The sequence below is a fragment of the Lynx rufus genome, unplaced genomic scaffold (assembly GCF_022079265.1).
Source record: "Lynx rufus isolate CCGP_SWC_20201006 ecotype Redwood Valley unplaced genomic scaffold, mLynRuf1.p SCAF_16, whole genome shotgun sequence".
Lineage (NCBI taxonomy): Eukaryota > Metazoa > Chordata > Mammalia > Carnivora > Felidae > Lynx > Lynx rufus.
The window spans coordinates 35662651-35687148 of record NW_025814830.1 but is presented as its reverse complement, the minus strand read 5'-3'; positions in this window follow the sequence as shown (position 1 = coordinate 35687148).

Here is a 24498-nt window from a genome sequence, read left to right as displayed (position 1 = left end):
GAGTGGACAAATGGTTGGGAAATAAAACAAGGAAGGAATGCAAGCAGTATTTCTTAAATAGAAAACAAACAATTTGCCTCTGAATTACCTTTGTTCTATATAAAAATGCAGATGGGTTCGTTCTACTTTAAATAAAATAAATCAGTATCTATGGGGAGTAAGCCTCGTAAAAAGAACTCTTGTGTGCACATACACAACACACACAAATGAAACTTCATCTCTGAGATGTGTTCCGTGTGTGTGTGTGTTGCATATACTTTTTTTTTAATGTTTATTTTTGAAAGAGAGCATGCAAGTTGGGGAGGGGCAGAGAGCGAGGGGGACAGGGGATTTGAAGCAGGCTCTGCTCTGACAACAGTGAGCCAGACAAGGGGCTTGAACTCAGCAGCCCTAAGATCATGACCTAAGCCAAGGTGGGACACTAAAAGGATGATCAACTGACTGCGCCACCAGGGGCCCCATGCATATTATATTTTAAGAACCATTGTTCTGAAAGCACAGTCATTGAGCACGGGAACCAAATAAATAAATATTTCCCCAAGGATCTCTTGGATTTTCTACTCAATTTAACCTAATTAATAAAAACAAAATGATATGAAGAGAATAAATAAAAACTAACACCATGGGTTTAAATATTAGCCTTGCCTCTAACTGGTTGTCCTGAGTAAATGCTTAATTTCTTTCCCCTGCCCTAATTTCTTCTGTATAAAAAGGGAACAATGAGGTAAGCTGTTTTATAGCACTTTCTATTAATGGTATTCCTAGCAAATTTGAATCATCCAGGTCCTCTTAATATTGAAGAGTGATTATATGAGTTCATTTATTTCATCAAATATTTATTGAGTGCCTAATACACACAAGGCACTGTTATAAAGCTCAATCTCACAGTACTGTAGACCTATCCTGGTGCCACAGGTGGGACTCTATAGTGGTTATCGTCTTCAGTGGTTTTCCATCTCAGCGGCTTCAAGGAATGAGTAGAGTATGTGAAAAACCCATACGTTAAATAAGACATAATCCCCAAAAATTATTGTAATTATCTTGAGTAATAAATACGCATCTCTCTCTTTTTTTCTCCAGTTGAGAAAACTGAGGCTAGGTTATATTAAATAATTGGTTACAATTAAAAAGCCATAACATGGCAAAGCCACTAATTGAATTGCATCCTACAAGTTCTAAACCGAGTCCCTTTTTATTTGTTGTTTGTGGCAATAGAATCCATAAAATTTGCTCCCAAGCTGATATTGATGCATCCAGCCTTCAAATAATTGTCTGTCCTCTGGTACTTGCTGAAACCCCAGCTGGGGTCCTTGAGCACTACTGAAACATAATGCTCCTTGAGAAAATGTCTGGTACTTCCGTTGTCAGACATTCTAAATTTTACCTGACCATTCTTTCCACTGCCCCTGATAGCAAAATTTTGGATTTTGTGTCTGCTTCAGCCTTTGCTAAAATATTCCCTACCTTTGTAGAATGAACACCCTGCCTCAGAACTCTCCCCTTCTTGCTGGATTCTTACTGTCTGATTGTGCATTGATACCAAAAATTTTAGTTATAACCCCAAATTGTCCGTTCAAAGTAAGTAAAGTAAAACCCTAACCTTTGGAGATCCCAGACAAATGGAGAATAGCATATAATTCCCAGCATGGCCAGTGCATAGACATGGTCTAAGGCACAGGTTACAAGTTTCTTCTTTCGGTCATTCAGAAAGTTGCTCAGTATTGCCAGCTTGTTCAAGGCAATGTCAACACTACTCTGTGTTTTCACCATACAATATTGTTTAAAAACTGTTGGAATCAATTTTTCCAAAGCCAGTGACCCTTTATGGATCTGAATAACCAATAAGATTATGATTTTGAGGGGAAAAATAGTGACAGAAACCATAGTCCTTTCTACTTTCCACTCTAAGTGATTTCTTAAAGCCAGACCAGTAACTCCTATATCCCTTTTCACGTGGCTTCTTGATCTCAGACTGTTCTGCTAGTTGCCTCCTCCCATTTTAGTCTTTGGAGCCTCCCTAATTACCACCCTGAATGGTGAAGTCTCCATTATTTCTCAAGGGAAAATAACGGGAACTGAGATTTTGTATTATTTTTTCATTTTGTTTTTGTTCAAATAGCCCATCTAAAACATCTCAATCCCTCACGCAAATAGTATATCTGGCCAAATGATACTCATTATTTAACCCTTTTCTTCAATGTTGACTGCCCAAGAATGCTTCCATGATCATTCTTACCAATGCCTGTTTCACAACACTGTAGTGTTATTACATAACAATTTGTTTCAGTACCTTCCTTCCCTTTGAACTATGAAAATTTTGAAGACTCAGGGCATGGCTTATTTACTTTCATAACCCTATAGCTAAGCATAATGCAAAAAGTAGATGTGGAATTTATGTTTGTTGAGGATTTCAAAGCAACCACCATAATTTTCCCACTTATAAATATCCACTTAATGGAAAATTCACATTTACTTATGCTTTGTAGATAGTAAGTGTTCATAACCTCAAAGAAACAAATTTAAAGCAATACTATGATTATATATGAGTGAGTTATGGTTTTGTAATCTAACAAAGGTTCTATAAATGTATTCCCTGACACTGACTCCATAGCAAAACAAAAACCTTCTCAAACTTCTGGATTCTGCATTTAGTTCTTGAAGTGAGTCTCCTAATTCTCCCAGTTTGGTTTTGAGAATGGATCTTGCTAATTTTCCCTGCTGATTCTACTATTCCTTCTATAATTCTAACCAAGTGTGTTCTCAGTATCTTCAGTAGCAGAGGTAATAGAGCATACTTGGTGATCACTTACTGTAAATGGATAGTTTGCAACTGGGGATATTTTTAAATGGCACTCATTTCACTTGCACTTTGTACCTCTCAGAACAATTACATGCTAGGGAAAAAAAACAATACTTCATCTAACAGCAATTATTAAATAGATGCTTTAAGACCTTCCTAAAATATTTAGTATAATGAGGACATGAGGAAATGAGTAACATAACAGTAAACATAATATTACTATCTTCATAAAACTCTTTTACTGTGTCAAAAACCACCTAAATGATCTCTTATTCTTTCAACATCAGCCTTGCAATATGGGCATTATTGTCCTTGTTTTACAAATAAAGAAGTTGAGATTTAGAGTCAGCTAAAGTGATATCCTGAGTCTGGATGACAAAAAGTGAGCAAGCCATGAAAATTGTTTTGTTTCCTGGCAAAGTGAGCGTCCATACTTTTTTTTTTTTTTCATTTTAGGTTTCTGTACCTGAAAGAAATCTGTCTCCTGACTTTAGAACAATGGCACTATTAGTGGCCATGGTCCAAGAATGGCTGCTGGTGAATAGTTGGAGACAACCTGAGAAACTGGAGGATGAATAATAGGGTTTATGATGGGAAGCAATTCTGGAATTGCTGCAAGCTGGCACTGCTACTTTCTGGATGACCTTTGTTGGCTGTGCCAAGGGGTTTCCTTTTTTAATAGTGCTGCTAAATGCCATTAGTAGATACGGCTGTGAATTTCTTTTTCCTGTCAGCCCCACTACCTCAGGAGAGAAGTTTCCAAGGGACCTCTTCCAGGGAAGGTCACTGGCTCTTTCTCCTTCAAACTACTGGCTGTGATTAGAAAGGCAAGTGGGAATTCAGTGGAATTGTAACCTGAAGATTTGGGGGGAACACGAGAGTTAAATTAGAATGAGGCTTCAAGATCAGGAAATCCAAAAACATGATTGAGCAGAAAGACAAATGAGTAGAGAAGAGGGTACCTTCTTTGTTCACTTTTCCATCATTGAGACAAATTAAATTTTACAATGTTGCACCAAATAGTTTTAGATATTTATTTTTAATTCAATGCTTGACATTTAAAATGGCACAAAAGATATGGGTATGGGATTGGAGAATCTAAGCCAGGTATATGGTAGGGTGATCTTTTCTCAACAAGGATTTCAAAGAGCTTCATAAAGATAGGACACTAGGTGGGTATTAAAACTATTTCCATTTTTTTTTTTTGGTCTTACAAAGATCATCTCAAATGTTCTCAGAAATTACAAGGTGTATTGTGAGATCCTCATTGAGTCTGTGAGATTGTCCTTTCATGGAAGGGAAATTTACGCCCCTGGAATTGATGCTGTCAGAGCTCCCCCTACTGCTTCTCCTGAATTTTAAGACCACTTAGACTTGTTCTGGGGGAAAGCTGACAGATTCAAAGGTGAAATCATGGGATTTTCCTGATGCAATTAAAGTAAGACGATATGTGGAAATACATGCAACAATGAAGGGAAACTTTTTAATGGAATACAGGGTATAATGATTAGGTAAGAGGATGATGGAGGAAGTGCTAAGCTTAAGGACCTTCATTATTGAAATCATACTTCATTAAAAAAAGTCACAAATATGTTTGCTTTAAAAAAATGTACCAATTCAAGTTATTGTATCTCTGAAATTTTAATCTCTTTGGGGGATTTCTAAAGCTGATAGACTTTCATATATTTCTAATTTCAGAAAATCATGAGCAAAATTTCTAAAATGCAGTCCCTCTCCCCACTCATCTAAAGGGGTACCTGGGACTCAGAGTCTAGGATGCTAACACTGTCTCTTCTAATACCATGTTGAGAAGTAGGGTGAAAGTTACCACCTGTCAGGGTGACAGTCCTGGCTCCCTACTTGGCCTTCTCTGATACCACCATGGTGGGAGTGGTGGAACATTTCATTACAACCTGATGAGAGTGGAAATCTAGACTGATCTCTCAGCCTTTTCTGTTGTGGATGGCAGTGGGGCCACAGTTTGGCTGTGGTGTTTACTACATTACATTGGTCATTGTCAAACAGATTTCTTTCTTGACAGGCTGCCCCTTTTCTTGTATTTTGGCTTGAGGGAACAGACGTTTATTGGTGATTTTTAGCTGTGCTCATCAGTATTTCTGGGATGCTGACTTTTTCAGCTCCAAGCTTGGGTTATATAAGGCAAAAGGAAGCCCAAGGAACTCATGAGAGAAGTTTCCAAGGAACAATTCTAGGGCCCTGAGTTCCCTATTTAGCCATTGTCCTCTCCAATGTTTGGGATCTCCTTATGTTTGTTTTATATATAATATCCTAGAATTTTAGTTAGCCTAGCAGGAGAAATAGGGGAAAGTACATCTATTTCACCTTCCAGGAGTGCGTGTCTCAGGTGGGTATGTTTTCATGAGATAATAAACTCTTTATTTAATTTTTTAAATGTTTTTTTTCATTTTAGAGTGACAGAGCATGAGCAGGGGAGGGGCAGAGAGACAGGGAGATACAGAATCTGAAGCAGGCTCCAGGCTCTGAGCTGTCAGCACAGAGCCTTACAGGGGCCTCTAATTCAGGATCCATGAGATCATGACCTGAGCCAAAGTCAGAAACTTAACTGACTGAGCCACCCAGATGCCCCTATGAGATATAAACTCGTAAGGGAGCTCTTTGCAGTGAATCAAGAAAGATGGTCAGTATTAGAATATCAAGAAGTGAAGTAAAGAGGATGTTTGAAGGAATTCCAAGCAGAGCAAACATTTTGAGGATCAAATATTAGGAGTTTATAAGTGTATTACATTTATTGCAAACAATGAATAGATTTCTTTGATAAGGATTACCACCGCTGCATAAACTTCATAATGTGAGCCTTGGCTTTGTTGGCTTGTTTGTTTTTTCTCAATCACTTCAGCCCTAATACTACATATATTTCTAATTAATGCATGCTGATTATTTTGAAAACACCTATAATGAAAACAAACAGGATTATAGGACCATAGTTGTTTCAGAATTAATCTTAGGGGAAATGAGAAAGAACATAGTCAATAATTATATATATATATATATATATATATATATATATATATATATATATATGATATATGTATATCATCCCTTTAGAGAGAATGAACACTTTCTATGGATTTTCTGCAATGCCCAATTATAGAAATTTAACTATTGTTGTAGTTAAACATCCTATATAAACTGCAGGGGAATATATAGCATACTCTTTTTTTTGTTTGTTTTTGGTTTTGTTTTGTTTTGTTTTGTTTTTATCCCTCTACCCTTGGGCATTAGTGCAAATCCAGTTATCTTAAAAGGTTACATTGAAAACTCATTGTGGTACTGTGCTGGTTAATTTCAAGGTTAGTGAGAATTGTTAGGGCAACTTCCAAAGACCTAATCATGTACTTAATGAAAACTGATTTATTTTCAGAGGCTTTTGGACTCTGCTTAATCTCTAATATCCTATCAACAAGTTGAAAAGAGAAAAATAAATAAACAATTCAGAATACGTGGAGAAAGTCTGCTTTGGGCCATGAATAAACTTATAGTAGAATATGTTTTCTAAAAAGTCCACAGCCGTATTTCAGAACCACATGCTCTTCCAGTATCTGGCCATGTGGGAGGTTTATTTCTTCCTTTCTTGTTACGACCTTAATAAACACAGTAGCAAGGGCACCTGGGTGGCTATGCTAGTTAAGCATCAGACTCTTGATATCAACTGAGGACATGATCTCCCAGTTGTAAGATCGAGCCCCACATCATTCTCTGCACTGAGCATGGAGCCTGCTTGGGATTCTCTTTCTCTCTAAACAAACAAACAAACAAACAAACAAACAATAAAAAGCACAGTAGCAGAAGTGACATTTTTTGCTATTCATTGCTAGGTCATCCAAGGCACAATGTCTTCCTTGCAGTTTTCTCCCTCTTTCTGACTCTTTCCCCTTGCTCTGCCCTTGTAATCAAGCTGTTGTAAGGAGTCCTAGGCCACATCAGAAATTATGTTAGTATTCCAGGTGACAGATAGTTAAATTCTAAGGAGACATAAGGGGATAGCTAGAATAAACAACCAGTTGTATGAGTGAATGAGTCTATAGATGATTTCAACCTCCAACTTGCTAGCCACCAGAGCAATGTCATGTGGTAAGGTAGAGAAAGAGAGGGTTATTGGAAGTCAAAGCAAACTTGCAATTTGGTACAAATTATTCTTGCTGAGACTTAGCATTACATTCTGCTAAAATAAGTATAATAATATATATTTTTCACAGTTGTTATACAAATGAAATAATTTGACTAGTTTAAAATGCCGGGTAGTGAGCTGTGCCTATTCTGACACTAAATAAAGCTGATATTCTTTTTTTCCTGTATACTTAAATATAACTATGATGCTTGAAATGTTTTATATATCCTAATTATAAAAAATGTGAACTTCATGGGAAGTGCATAATTAATTTATGTAAAGAAGATTTGGATCCAGTGGCACCTGGGTGGCTCACTCGGTAGAGCATCCAACTTCGGCTCAGGTCATGATCTTGCGTGTTGTGAGTTCAAGGCCCACATCGGGCTCACTGATGTCAGACTGTTAGTGCAGAGACCAATTTGTATCCTCTGTCCCCCTTTTTGTGTCCCTCCCCAACTTTGCTCTCCTAAAAATAAATAAATATTAAAAAAAAAACCCTACTGTTTTAAAAAAAGGGAGATTTGGATCCAGGCTTTATGGAGGAAAACAGTGTTCTTTCACCAGTTTAAATGTTACTAACAGAGAAAATAAGAAAGAGAAGCCCTGAGTGAAAATGTTACAGAAAATCAAGAAAGAAGCAGGAGAAAAATTAAATTCTTAAGGAAAGGAGAGAAGGTCCCAAAAGATGGAGTAGATTCATCTAAGTCAAGATTTGCAGGATGCAGTCTTCTTCCCCAGGATTGGTACTTGGAGAAAAATGCATTGCAAATTGCATCTCAAAATTGGGAGGTAGGGTGGCAAAGAATGGATTAACCAATTATCACTTCTCATTGTTGAAACCCTACCATCCAGTATATTTAAACAGCATCCTTAATCACTTTGATATCTTTTCATTTCTGGTTGTTACAATGATATACTTTCTATTGGTTTAGCTTCTTCTGTACACAAGAGCTTATTACCCACCCACCCCCTTTTTTTAGAGCAACACACACATGAAATGTGTCCTTCTTTCCCATCAAAATCTTTGTAATGTTCTAAATGAGTTACCATTCCTATCCAGTTGTTTCTTTTTTTTTCTTTTTTTAAATGTTTATTTATTATTATTGAGAGACAGAGAGAGACAGACTATGAGCATGGGAGGGGCAGTGAGAGGAGGAGACAGAGAATCTGAAGCAGGCTCCAGGCTCTGAGCTGTCAGCACAGAGCCCAACGCAGAGCTCAAACTCACAAACTGCAAGATCATGACCTGAATCAAAGTCAGATGCTTAACTGACTGAGCCACCCAGGCGCCCACCTATGCAGTCTTTTGTTTTTTTCAGGAAACTAAAAGGAAAAAGTCTTTTTCAATAATTGAAACATTTCTACTAAATGACCATTATTATGAATTTTGAAATGAATTTCAGTGCACTGTAGAAGAGTTGTGCAAAATTTTCATTCTAATATGTCTTCAAAGAAAGAACTCTCCCTCTTTTAATAATAGAGAATAAGTGGTGGGGGGATTAACAGTGATTACATGTGCATGTATCAAGGATATTGTTTTGTCTATGGTTTCTTCAAAGCTCATGTGATTATTTTGGATTAAAAGCAAGCAGGAAACCCAATTGCTCACTGGCAGTCAATCATTATTTGAGAGATAATCATTCGTTAAGCATTATTACCACATCTTAGGATTTCACAAACCCTGAGAAACTGATTGACTTAAATGAATTTTATATTTGTAACTAAGAAACAATTATAAGAAGACATCTCACATTTTTATTGACCCATTTCTCCTCCAACCAATGTAGCTTGTTCACAGATAAGTTTTCTTCTACAAGTATGAGAAAAGACAAACCAGCCAAGACAAATTAATGCAAAATATAATAAAGGCATTTTTATGGTGTTGCAAAATGGTAATTATCTAGAGCCTTGCCTTAAGAGTAGCAGGGCTAGATTTGTGAGGCACATCTGATACCAAGCCCATTTTCTGCTCTGCTATGTTATTTTTAAACATATTTGTTTCATTACTATAGCAGGACCAATAATAAAAAATGCATTTGATTTGTGTTGTTTTTAAATGTTTAAAGGAACAAAATCATCCTCTTTGGCCATCCAAATGCTAGATTTCAGATAAACTAAAAATGAAAAATACATAACAAAACAAAACAAAATAATGTAAAAAGCCAAGAGTTTTACTAAATACCATTTACTGAGCCCCAGGATGTTTTGGTTTCATGGTTGAAAGAGCCCATTTTTGTGTATTGACAACAGAAGCAGAAGATGAGGACTAGCATACATATTTTAAGATAATATGGATTTATTTTATTGCTACCACTGAAAGAATGTACAGTTACTATGGAAAAGATAATATGTTTTGACTACAGATATCCCTTAGTTACAACTCAGATTTCTTAATTTATTTGTTGAAATGTTTATTATTTGAGAACCGTAATTCTCAGGCTTTGCGACTATTAGATGATATATATCAGACACTTAACAAGTCAATAGACTCTTTCCATTGAAAAAATACAAATAAAATGTATTTTTTCCTTGAAATACTCTTTAAAGATTCTTTACAAAGTTTTGTTTCACATGATATTTGAAAAGAGGGGTGTTCATTCTCCTTTGTGCATTCTTTTCATTTTGAATTGATAATGGCCCAGTCTTCTCTAGAAGACATAGAATAATCTATACTGAAAGATTCTTATTAGTTGAGCAATATGTAGAGGGGAGAGATATCTTGTTTCCATGGTGATCAAATCTACTTTCTTGATACACCTGGATTCTGAGGTATAAGAAGGGCTTATAACTGAAACCTAACATATCCTTTATTTATTTTCAAAAGAAGTAGAAAGTAACTTGGCATTTATGTACCTATAATCTATATATCTTTAATTTATATATCTATATTTATGTATCTATAACCTTGTCTGTGAGGCCAGTCAACTTCACACATATTTAATGTTGGCCAACATATTGGAATTGTTCATTCTTGCTCACTTAAATTTTTATTTATTTGTGTGTTTGTTTATTTACAAATGCATTTCTTAAACATTTCTTAAACTTAAGCATTTCTTACAGTGCTGGGCTATATAAACATGAGCAGACACCAAATATGAATAAGGAAAGATAACTATTTTAAGACAACATCTTGAATGGCTGTGTAAGAAACTCCATGAATCTGACCTACTGGGAAACAACTGAAGTTGGTGAAAATTATTAAAAATAAGTATCGAAAGTATATTAAATTTGTCCTAGGATTATAGCAAGTGCAGAAACATTCAGTCAAGAAAATGTGTTAAATCTCAATGAGTATAGTAAGAGTTGGTGCAAGTTGAGCCTCACTCATCTTCTTCCCAACTCAGTATTGGAGAAGCACATCTCCAGGTGATGTTGCCAAAAGGTGAGGTTTTCTCACCCAGCTCCCAGGATTGCTGGGAGGAAAAGTCCACCAGAATCTCCTACCCTCCCAGATTCACAATTTAAAGTCTAAATTTCAGATGATTGCAGCCAAGAGGTCAGTGGCTCCTTTTTCACATATCATTTATTCATTTGGTGATGTTGTATTTAAGAGATGGCAGGTTGAGATTTCTGTAATAAAATGTAAAATGATATCACCTGAAATGACAAATATTCTCGAGGGCTCAAAATGTGTTTGAACTGGCAGAAGAAATTATTTACAAACTTAGATATAGATTGATAAAATTATACAGTCCAAACAACAGTAATGCAAAGGCAAAAACTAAGAGAAAATCTTAAAATCAGCAAGATAAAATCAACTAATTATGTACAATGAGAGTCTGATAAAATTAAGAGCTGGCTTCCCAGCACACAAAACAGAGGACAGGAAGCAGAGATAGGATATATTCAAAATACTATAAAGAAAGGAAAAAAAAATCAGTGAAGGCACTTATACCCAACAAAACTATCCTTTGAAATGCAGAATAAAAAAAGAAAAAAAATGACAGTTCATAGTAAAGAAAAACTGAAAGAATGTGTTGCTATCAGATCAGTTTATAAGATATACCAAAGCAAGTTCTTCCAGATGAAAGCAAATGTGCCTAAACCTTAATTTATATCCACAGGAGAAAAAAACAAAACAAAACAAACAAACAAAAAACACAACTAAACCACAACACTGGTAAATGTGATTATGTAATTGTAAAAGATAATTTCTATGAATAATTTTTCCTTTCTTTTCTTTTCTTTTCTTTTCTTTTCTTTTCTTTTCTTAACTGATTCAAAGATCAATATATAAAATTATGCCTATAAAATAATATTCTAGGTTCTATGTAACACATGTATTTCTCAAATCACACTAAATTGATAGATGGGAGAAAGAAGTATCAGTGTAATAATACAACACCAAATGTCAGCTCCAATAAAGAACAAAAGTTGAGGAGAAACAGAGATATAAATAAATAGATAATTTAAAAGCTCTATAAATAGGGGCACATGGATGGCTCAGTTGGTTGAGCCTCCGACTTTGGCTCAGGTCATGGTCTCAACATTTGTGAGTTTGAGCCCTGCATCTGGCTCTCTGCTGACAGCTCAGATCCTGGAGCCTGCTTCAGATTCTGTGTCTCCCTCTCTCTCTGTTCCTCCCCCACTCGCACTCTCTCTCTCTCTCTCTCAAAAATAAGTAAAGATTTAAAAACATTAAAAAGTAAATAAAAGCTCTATAAATAAACTATATCAATTATTAATTACCCCAAATATTAATAGAATAAACTATCCAATCAAAATGTTCCTAGCCTTGATTAAAACAAATAAACAAGATTCTACTACATGCTCTCTAGTAGAAACATCAATTTGATTCAAAGATACAAATAAAGGGGTGCTTGGATGGCTCAGGTGGTTAGCCATCCAACTCTTGATTTCCTCTCAGGTCATGATCTCATGGTTCATGAGATCAAGCCCCACGTTGGGCTCTGTGCTGACAGCACAGAGCCTACTTGGGATTCTCTCTCTCTTCTCTCTCTGTCTGTACCTTGCTCATGCTCTCTCTAAAAATAAATAAATAATTTTTTAAAAAAAATAAAAGACAGAAATAGTAAGTATAATGATAGAAAAAGTCATAACATCCAATTGGCAACAATAAGAAAATATGAATGTCTAGTCTGATATGTGACAAAATGGATAAGACAAAAATGTTACTAGAGAATCAGAGTGGCTTTTCTAATTATAAAGTTTCAATGAATCAGTATTATATAGCAATTGTATAGAATTTTGTGCATGTATGCACCTGACTATATACATATATACATATATATACACATACATATACATACATATATATATATACATATATATATATTCTGTATAATGTACCAACTAGTTTGATAAAAACTGGATTTCCACACGCAAAAGAACAAAATTATACTATATCTTACTGTATATACAAAAGTCAACCCAAAATACATTAGATTTAAATGTAAGACCAAAAAAAAATGTAAGATCATAATGCTATTAGAAGATAATCATAGGATACCTTGACATTGTTTTTTTTTTTTTTTTTTTTTTTTTAGGTAGAGAGAGAACAAGCAGGAGACAGGGGCAGAGAGAGAGAGAGAGAGGGTGGGGGGGGAGAGAGAGAATCCTAAGCAGGCTTCATGCTCAGTGTGAGTCTAGTGTGAATCTGACACAGGGCTTGATCCCAGGACCCTATAGTCATGACCGAACCAAAATCACAGTCAGTTGCTCAATCTACTGAGCCATTCAGGCGCCCCCCAAAATAAATAAATTCTTATGGCAAATAGGATACCAAGGTTTGTCCATGCCAGTTTTGAAAACTTGGCTCAAAAGTCAGATTTACTTTATATGTGTCAACTTAATGAAATTCAGTAGACAGTTTTAACAAATCTTTGCAACATGTCTTTATGGGGAAACCATGTTGCTGAAGATTCAGTATCATTTCAAAAGGTTCTTATAAAAGGCCATTCAATGTTAATCTGCAAGTTATAGTGCTTAAAACACCTTGGGGTATTATTTGGATCTATGATGTTCTGTTTGCTTCTCTCAGCAAACATTAGACAATTCAATAGGCACAGAAAAGGCTAATTCTGTTTCTTGTTCATTAGCATGCCTGAACTTAGGGATATTTGATTTTATTCTGGCAATTAAAATATAAATCAGATACATGTCACCATGAGTTCCTCCATGGGAGACATATTCCTTACTCCCTGCTTTATGAAGAACCATTTACTATACCATCTCCTTGAGCTAAAATTTCATTTTGTATTTATTCAGGCATGAAATGCACCAAGCTGCCTGACACATGGCAGTAAAACATTATGTCTTCTGTCAGTCCCAACTTGTTGAACAACTATTTCACATGGAAGGAAGTGCCTCCAAATAGAGGGTTAGTTCCTGGAGTAGAAAAAGTAGCACCCAAGGTCACCTTATTTATCTCATTTTCCCAAACTTTCCCAAATGCCCCTGAGGTTCTTATTCTAATATGCTTTCTTGTGAATACACTTGCTTGAACTTACCTGAAATTGCCAAATGTTTATACTGTTGTAATGGTCTAGCATTGTTTATTTTGTTTTACTTTTTAGGAGAGAGGAAAGCTCAGGTCCTTGAAGTCAGGCCTATGGTGAGGCAAGGTTTATATCCTCAGAGCATATGGAAATTACAATCTGCTATGCCAGCTGAATTATTGCTATATTGATAACGGAAATACTCAGTAAGGCATAGAACAATTCATGGATGTCCATCTCCACATTTTTTTGTATTCATTCATTCAACAATCTTTTACAGATTACAGTAATATTAAAATTAGAATGCCAAATAAAATCTTCTTATATTTAAGGAGATTACATTTTATAGGGGAGATAAACAAGTGAATCAATGATAAAATATTAACTTAAATCTTTGAATAGGTATAACATTATTATGAAGTAAAGGGTTAAAAGGGGGGAAATGTCCCATTTTAGTTAGGATTTTTCCAAAAGGAGACACTGAAGTAATAACAATTTGAGTACAGGTACTTCATTTGGGAGATGATCAGGAATTATAGTTAAAGAAATAAGTAAAATGAGAAGGAAAGAAAGGTACTGGAAGATATGTTAGCTACTGCTGTGGGTAACTGAAGCTCAAAGACACTGTGGAGAAATCTTGAGGAGCATGCTCAGAATTATTGACTCAGGACTGGAGACTGGGCTATTTATATACCAACTCCTACTTTCTAATAGCAGAGGGTTGCCCCCTGGGTGTTAATTTCACACATTTGAAAATAGAGAGCTGCTTTCAGTTTAGCATAGCCCAGGGATACTGGAGAAAATTCTTGGGCAGAGAGGCTGAGAGATGCAGCCACCTGAGTGAGGAAGCTGCTAGCATGTTGTAAACACCCCGTCACAGTTACAGGTGAATGCAGCATGGGCCAGAGGGATGAGATACAGCATTGACAGCATTTTCTGGTACCCTTTCCTTATCCTCTTTCTTAATAGTCATGGTAATTCCATGATGTCAGTGTTAATGTCCCTATTTTACAGAAGAGAAAATATTTTTTGTGTGTTTTGCTTTAGGGAATACATGTAAACTTATACTTTCTGAATCAGGACCCAGACTAGACAGATTGAAATACTGAAAATTTTGAATGGCAAACTCTTTTAAAACTTTAATACTGGTCTATGAGTACCACTGAAAAGAACTTTTAATCATATACCTTGTATTGTTTGATACTTAACTCGCTTTTTTCTCTCTTACCTCCCTCCAACTCAAGTGATGAATGTAGAGGGGTAGTTTGAATGCTGTGCTTAAATGCTTAGGGCCATCTCTAGACTCCTCAGTTCTGTTGTCCTTAGGGAGTTCTGTGTCCAGATTACCTGTAGAAGTAAAGCATTATGATCATTCACTGATGTATGAGTCCTTCACTGCTTGACCATGGAGTCACTTATGGTACTTACTAGTAGATTGTAAGACATGTTGATCTAGCTCTGACCTTGGGACAAATTGGAAAACAGAACATATTCTAATGTGGTTTCAGCTAAGTAGCTATGATTCCTTTATAACACAATTCTGTACTGACCTCTCTTCTTGAGGCAAAATTCCTTAGAGCCTGAGGCTTTGCCTGCTCCCCCCCCCCCCAGTTTTTCCATCTCCACTCCCCAAATGACCTATTGTCTGAGAAGATTGATCTGGGAGCCTCTGCATGCTGGGATTGTCCCTTGCTGTGTCAACTCCATACCCAGGCTTTGGCATAGTACCGAACAGGTAGTTTGAATGAAGAATCAGTGCTTTGCAGCTCTTCTACCCAGACTACCACCTATTTCTTGACGCTGGAACTAGAGAACACTGAAGTTGTATATTCTTTGCTTTGCTCACTCTCATGATCTAAAATAAGGATGAAACAAGCAGGTACAGCCAAACCTAGCTTGTCTAGGTGAAATCAATTTCAAATGGATATTACCCTTCAAGACATGGATAAGCAAATAATTCAACCAGATTGGAATATTTGTGTGAAAGGAAATAGATATAGGTTAGGAAAGGCAGAACATGAAGTGCCTTCCCTGGCTAAGAAATAATGGGGAACTATTGATGATTTTTAACCATTAGGATGAGATTTCACACCAACTGCTCTGCGGCTGTTGGATGAAATGCATGCAATGAATTTTAGTCCATCCCTTTGCTAAATCTTACTTGAGATACTTCTGTGATTAGGAAACCTGACTTTATGGGTGAATCCAGGATTCTAAATATTTTCCTTTAGTCTAAATGATTCCCACTGGAAGCAGGAGATATCTGTGTAATGCTTAGACAAATGTGGTTAATATAGCCTATCATTAATTTGTCAGGTCTAATTAATGGTATCAGTTACCAGATGCAGAGGGAGACCATTAAACTTCTTAGGAGTATAAAAAAGGCAGTCAAGGAAGCTGCTAAAACCTATACTCTCCCTGGATCACTGGAAGTAATGGGGTGAAAAAGAGTAAGCTAAACAGATAAAATGCTTAACAGAATTGAGAATATGCATAGTGGTGTCTCTATTCCACTCTGTGCTGGGTGGGCCCAAACATCTAAGGTGAAAATAAGAAAAATGTAAGTCAAGCAACAGACTGAGCTTAACATCTATACGGTTATTGTCTTGGGCTTTTCCCTGTCTTCTCCCTCCTCCATTGTGCTGATTATTAGTTAGTTGAATTGATGGGACAGTGGGAAAAATATGCGCACACACATATGTATAATATATGTATGCAAATGCATGTAAAATCTGCATTAAACCCTATATATGTAGACACAGATATATGTAAAAACAAACATATTTAAGCATTTTACATATGTGTATATATTTGTATCTATGCATATATATGTGTGTATATATATAATACTGAGTTAATATAACTTTAATATTCCTGTGTCATAGCCTTTCTTTCAAGGCTCCATGCACCATGCTTTTTTTTCCAAACATCTCCACAAGACCTTTCCCAAGATAGAACTAACTAGACAAGATGTGAACATATCTCTAGTTAGTATATTACATATTTAATTTAACTTTTTTTTGTAATTATACTACTTACCCAATAAAATAGGAGCTCTGTTGACAAAAACCCAGCAATCAGAAAAGAAATACGCCCATTTAAAAGGCCACCTTTATCTCTACCTGGTCAGATTTTTGCTATGCTTTTTGTTGTACTAACTCTTCAGTATAATGAAATATAGACCATACTTAGCTCTGCTTTCTTCCATCTTTCTGAGTCCCTTCAATAATAATTTACATACCTGGGTATAGTCTCCTTACTTGAGCAATTCTTTTTGTAAATTTGATAACTTAAATCTTGGAATTTGCACTACCTAACTGACACCTTTCTATACTTTTATGTAATAGATCCCTTCATCCATCTTGTAAGTGATTGATATCCACTCATTTACTGCTTTGATGTGTGTGTATGTTCTTCCATTTCTCTCACTTATGTCCTTTTCCTCCTTCTTCAAGCCATCACTATTTTAACTCAAGACTCCATTATTTTTCTTCAGGTTTCTCCTGACCCTGTTTCCTCTTTCAATCCTTGCCCCTCATAATCATTTGACAGGCTGTGATTGTATCAATCACCTATTAAAAACATATAAATTCCTTACCCAGCTGTCAAAATCCTTTACTATTTGAAATGAACTTCACTTTGTTGTCTCTGTCACCAGACTCTAACATCATTCTGTTTCCTATCCATGTAGAATTTTTAATCCGTTCTCTGGTATGTATGTATGTATGTATGTATGTATGTATTAGATTGCCCTCCCTTTTCTTCTTCTCTTCTAAGAACTCTTACTTAGCTTCCCCCCCACCTCCAAAATTTATGACTTCAATTTTCTCTTTCCAGCACAAATACATATAACTTTGGCTCTTGAGTTTTGTTTCCTAATTTTCTGAAATTCTTAAGTATAACTCATGATCCTAATTCTTAGGTTCTTATTTTATATTTATCTTCTTGTATTTATTATTAAACATGGCATAGTGTCTATACTTATAAATCCTTTGTACAATGACAGTTACACAAGCTCGGGCTGATGAAAAAGGGACATCTCTACTAATGGCTTTGAGTACCTTTTGTAAGGCAAACACACTGAAGGATTTTATGCACATTTTCATATTGTATCCTCTTAATAACCTAATGTTAAGTAGACTGTGTGATTTGTTACCCAAACATGGCTGCATTTTAGAATAAAAGGGAACACTGTTAATATTACCAGAAAAACAGAGGTAAGCTAGAAACTTCCTGGGTAGAATAACATATAGAGGCATCCTACCTATATGGGATATAAAATTTTACTCTTAAGGAAGTAAAGAGTTTTTCCCAAGAGGCTGAATGTTAACTCAAAGTAGTCTGAGTCTAAACTCACATGTAGGTTCTTATTCAAGACAATGTTGCTAACTTGGTACAGTAAAGCAAATATATATATATATATATATATATATATATATATATATATATAATTTATTATATATTTTTATTATATTTTATTTTATTATTATTAATTTTTTAATGTCTATTTTTGACAGAAGGAGAGAAACAGAGTATAAGCGGGGGAGGGGCAGAGAGAGAGGGAGACACAGAATCCGAACCAGGCTCCGGGCTCTGAGCTGTCAGCACAGAGATTGACGCGGGGCTTGAACTCACAGACGATGAGATCATGACCTGAGCCAAAGTCGGACGCTCAACCAACTGAGCCACCCAGGCGCACCTATTATATTTTAATTTAAAAGTGTATATTTTTAAATTTATGTATTTATTTTCATTTATTTTTTTAAATTTACATCCAAGTTAATTAGCATATAGCGCAATAATGATTTCAGTAGAATCCAGTGATTCATCCCCTATGTATAAGACCCAGGGAGGGGCTTAATGCCCCTTGCCCATTTAGCTCATCCTCCCCACCCATAACCCCTCCAGTGACCCTCAGTGTTTGTTCTCTATATTTAAGAGTCTCTTATGTTTTGCCCCCCTGTTTTTATATTATTTTTGCTTCCCTTTCCATATGTTAATCTGTTTATTTTTTGAGTTAGGTGGAAAATTCTAAACTCTCCCCCAAGATCTAGGCCCCAAATGTATATGCATGTTATGTCAGCTATTCAATCAAACACATCCAGGTACTGCTAGGGTGGGCTTTTGTGACCTTAAGATAAGATTATGCTGGGTGAGGCTGACATAAAGGGTGAGACCTTTGAAAGCAGAGTGTTTCTTCCAGCTGGTCCTATTGAAGACCTTACAGATAAATACTTATGCTGGCTTAGAAGAAAGCAAACAGTGTTGCTGTGAACTGTTTTTAGAGGCTGTTTGGCAAGGAGCTTTGGGCAGCCTTAGAAATTGAGATTTGTCCCTGGTTAAAAGCTAAAGAAAATGTTACCTCAGTATTACAATCAGAAGGAACTTAATTCTGCCAACAACTTGAATGAGCTTGGAGTAGGTCATTGAGTCTCATATGAGCTGTGTTGTAGCAACACCTTGATTGTAATCTTTTGAAACTCTGAGCAGAGAATCCAGGTACACCATTACTGAACTTCTCTCCTATGAAAATACTATGAGGTAACAAATTTATTGTGTTTTCTGCTGCTAAGTTTATAGTAATTTGTTACATGGTAAAAGAGAGCCAACATGATCTGTAAAATAACTGAATAAATGAATGACAGAATACCTGTCATTATGCATAAAACGACATATTTTATTTGAAGGTAAATATTAATTTATAATTGGTGTATGATTCACAAAATTACCATCCAAAGGCTAGTCTTCAATGTAGAGTATTCTGTTCCCGGGATATTTAGTATATGCCTTCAAAAATGCACAAAGTAGAGGAGAGAGTGAAAGCCATTTACTGGCTAATTCAAGGGCAAAGCACTTTAATATAGATTGGAGATGGAGGTTAAATATTATCTTTTTTGAGGGGCTTGGGTCAAATGGCGTGTCTCTAAAATTGGCTTTATTCTGCAATCCCACTTGAATTTGTAAGCAGTAAAATTAATGAAAGGAATCTCAGACAATGTCTACATTCTGACCTTTCTTATTTTGAAGAGTTTAATTCATGTTCCTTCTAATATCTTACACATCAAATGTCACTGCACCCAAAATAGCAGGGTAAGAGTCACCTCATTCTACATAGAATGTATAAGCCTCTATTATACTTATTAACATTTTATTCCTAAAATCATTGTCAGCATACTATTTTCAAACTCTTCTCTCTTTTCATGACCCTATTTTATATACATTTTTCTGAACTCCAGGGCCTTCTTTTTTTGTCATTTTAATTTTCAATTTCTATTCTAATTTTAATTATAATCAGCACCATTATTTCAAGGCAGCAAATGTCAAAATTGTATTTGAGTCTCTGGATAGCTTAAGAAAGTGTAGTTATTTTCTTTAAAATTACCTAAAGCAAGAAGAGGTGTGACCTCTTGTAGATGTATATTCTGAGTACTTTGTAACATGATCCTGAATAATAGATGTAAAATACACAGAGTCAAATGGAAGATACGCCTATTTGAGTGAGAAAGTATACTTTGCAATATTTGCTTGGTGATCTTTATGTGCTAGCTATTCACAAATAAAGATTCCAATCCATGAACATAACTAATATTTTAAATAACACATTCTGTTTTTAATATACATGCAGTAGTACATAAGGATAAAACATTTAAATTGCTACAACAGATGCTTGTTTATATGTATTTAGTGCCATTATAAAAAGAGCCTGGAGAATACACAACTGAAGGTTCTCATATATATGCCCAGTGCTGAGGGAAATGGATTTTATTTCTGGTAATTTAAAGCATCTAATCACTATCATTAACTAAATAAGGATTCATTAAAGGAACAAGAGGAAATGTGAACACAGTGCAACTTGGAAATAAATGTGATCTAGAACCTGAATTTCTATGCACATCTTATTTGAGCACAATTTATTTGGGAGGTTTATGACCTGTGACTATTTCTCAATTTAATACAACTAACCATTGCAGGGTAGGTGTCAGCCACTTGCATACTTGAGAGGAGAGGGGTTTAGTGGCAGAGAGGAAGGGGCTCTGCATATTAAAATTATTCACAGATGCACTTAAACTTGAAGGTACCAACTGCTTTACTAGAAGAGGAGATCATTCACAGAAATGGCTTAGTGGACTGAGAGATGGGAAACCACCAGGAAGCCATTGTGATACACAACCATAACAAATATCAATACTGAGAAGTAGAAAACAATTAGGTGGCTGATCTTATAGTAATATTCAATGGCTTCTTCAGTTCTGAATAGCTTCCTGTTGCTTTATTCTGGTAGAAATAGTAAAGGCTTTGGATTTGGACAAGTATGAGATAAATCTTAGCTCCATCCTCAGTAAAGAAAACTTCAGCTGATACATTTAATAAGAGAAGAAGATTCAGCTTGTCTCAGGACAGGTATATGACAAATGCTAAGATTATCCAGAAAATTGAAAATTAGTCTGGCAGTTTACTTGAATGGATCACTCTAGAATTTTAGGAAATGTAGAATGTGTCCAAAGAAAGTTAATGGGGAAAAATGTATAAGAAAGTGAGTTACAAAAAAATGATCCAATGATAAGCAAATTAACAGTTTTGACCAATGTTTCCTTTAGCATTTTTGTCATCATGTTGGAATTTGGAGTCAGTTCATGGTCTGAAGATCTGGTAATACCTTCTGAGGGAGACCTGCATATAGGAACCAATTCAAGGCAATGAAATGATTTACTAGTAGTTGGGATATATTAAGTATTCATGAATATTGAGAGAACAAATGAGTAAGTAGATGGGTGAACTGACAGATGAATGAATGGCAGCTTTGGCCCCAAATCCCATTTGTAGAATTTTAATGCATTAGAGTGGTAGTGGCTTGTAGGGAGAATTGCATTTTCCTACTCTATTTAAGGCTGTGCTCCAGTCTCAAGAAAAACTTAAAGCTGATTTCTTCATAAGCTACCAGTGCACACACCTGATTCTTAGATTCTCACTTTTCTCTGCCTTTATCTAAATATTTCCTTTACGTGTAGAGTTGTTTCCTCTTTTGCTTGCGTGTGTGCTCTCTTTTCTGGAATACAGATGTTTTCCAAAGAACGTGCAAATTACTTGGCTGATAAAAGGTTAAAGCTTCTCTGAAGTACCTATCTAAATGGAGAAAAGTTGAGATTAAACAAATCCTTTGACATAAAAAAATTAAAAATGGGTAACATAGAGATTGTTGGCTGCAATAAAATTGAAAGTGATTGAAGCAAAAGTCATCTGACTTCAAAAGAATTTTATGTGAACTGAAATATAAGAGAAAGAGAAAGAGAGAGAGAAAACAGCTTATTTTTTTTGTTTTTCTCCTCTGGTCAAAAGAAAGATCTCCTACATTCCTGTAGAACAAAAAAGATATGTCAGATATTATTCAGTGAGATTGCAGGAATAGGCAGAGGAAACAATATGGTCGTTATCTGGGACAGGAGATTGTCCCAGGTCTCATCTGACTTTGGCTTCTCCTTGCAATCAGTTTGAGAGAGCAAGAACTAGAAGAAGCAGGAACTCAGGGGAAAAAAAATTAAAAAAAAATAAAAATAAAAAACTAAGACTCGTGTTACCATCACATCAAAAGCTACAGTTGTTGCGTCAAAAATATGTCCAAATGATTTGAAACAGACCTGTTTTTGTGGTTTGACTTAGCCATGTCCAAGCTGAGTCACTTTGGACAAGCCACTTAGCCTCTTTGAAACCCTTCCATGTGTGATTTTGGAAGGAAAGCATCACCAAAGAAATGAGCCACAGCACCCTGTGCCTATTTTGTACACTGCTCAGTTCAGTTTGTTCAAATTAAACCCAGAATGTCGTCAGCTCTGGTGACAAATGAGGATGGAAATTCCATCATTCTAGCAGCCCAGAGAATGGAAAAGACAAAAGCAGCCCTCATCTAAACCTAAATCTTCTTGTATGTAAAACAAGGACTGTCATTGTTTTGCTTTGCTTATTGAACAAATTATAAAGAAAAAATATAAAATGAAGCTCAAAAATAAAATTTTATAGCAAACTATAAAATGTGTGTTAATGTCTCATATTGCAATCATGATTGTTTAATAATAAACATAAAACTTAGAGACAGTGATTACAGCGTCTTTAGACAAGATCTAGACACAATTTTGTTTAAATATAAGGTGCATCACTTTTTAGCTGCGTCACCTGTGAGAAGTAGTGGTTCATTTTCAGAAATACCAAATAAAAGCTGTGCTGTCTAGTTAACAATAGGTTTACAACCTGCTGGAAATATGTACGAATCCCTCCACCCTGCACAATGGAGTCCCAAACCCTTAGACACTTCACTTCCTGGTTCTTCGCCTCTCCATTTCACGTGCTTATTTTTTGCGGGCTTTGCAATGAGCATGCACCAAAGAACTGAAGTCTCTGTGTCACCTCCATGAATATACATTTGTTCAAATCAGACTACTTTTTGGCCTTACATGGGCATAGATGACTTCTGTGTAAGGCTGTAACCTCTGTAGTACTGAGCCAATGAAGAATCAGGGGAGGGACTTCACTCTAGGAGATAAACTGCCTGTTGTAACCACCCCCAGTGTGCATGTCCATCAGATACCCGCTTTTGCAAGAATGTTGATTAAAGCCTCACTTCACTGTGCTCTGAGTCTCCGTGTCCCTCCTTTGATTGGGTCAGTGGGCTTGTTTCTCACATCACTGTAGACAACTTACTTTACCTTTCTGAATCTTCATCATCAACTTCCTCCTCTGGTTGTCCTATCCTAATATTCAGTGAGTTTTAAATACTAAGTTTGATAATAAAAGTCAAACATTTCAGCAAAAACCTCAGAATATGGTGACTCCCTTCCTCCTCTATTGTTCTGGTTTATTAAAGCATAATTTCAGTGTTGTCTCTAGAGTTATTATTCTTTGTGGTGGTATTTTGAGACAGTGCATTTCCTTCCATTTGTCTCTGGTGGCCAGTTGTCTTCACTAAGACAGTTAGTGTTGTCTTTTTGTTCCACCGGATGGCTCTCATGTTCCATATTCATCATTTGGAATATATGAATACTCCTTGATGATAATTCAGATTGTGGTGCTTCTTCCAAATGAAAATTAGAAATCTGAACATGGTGAATATGATACTACTCTAGGAAAATTGAATAGGTATTCTTGTTCAGATGATAAACCAGACATATTTTTCTAATCATCCCTTCATTCATTTCTTTATCTGTGGCTATATCATACATCCAGGGCTTGTCTGTTAGGCAGTATACAAGATGCTAGAGTGCATTGCTGAGATCCACATTTAGGACTGAGGCACCAATTCTCTAGAAGCTAGAATTCTTGGCTGCTGAGTACCAATAGCAGAGTACTTCTCCAGTAATTGCCCTCAAAAGAAGGAAGTGCTTCACCTTAAGTTTACCCCTTTCCCTGGGGCAGTTCACTTTTACTGGGGGCAGCTTGTTTTTATTTATTGCAAGGATATCAGGGCCAATTTTCCTCTTCAACCTGGGGCATTTCTGAAAGGCCATCCAAGCAGTTACAGTGAGTAACCCCCAGTAGAATTTCCTGTGCCTTATTTTTATTTTCTATAAAATAGGATGTTATTACTATCTACCTCTTGGAATTTTTAAGAAAACTATATGCATTATATATCTCACGTGCCTAAAATAGTGCTTAGAACATAGAAAGTACTCAAGAAATGTTAGCTATAGATCAGTTAATTTGCATTTGGTGAATAGCTGAAGAGGCCATTTGATAAAGCTTAACATTTTTATGATCATCTCAACTGTTTTATATATATATATATATATATATATATGCATATATATATATAAAACTAACTAACTTGGATGCAAATTTATATATATATAAAATTTATATAATTATATATATAATATATATAATATATAATATATATTTGCATATATATGCAATAATATATATAATATATAATATATATTTATATATAATTTATATATAATACATAATATTATATTATATATTATTATATTATTTATTATTATATTTATATTTATATAAATATATATTTTATATTTATATTTATTTATTATATATTATTTATAATATTTATATTATTATATTATATAATAATATTATTATTA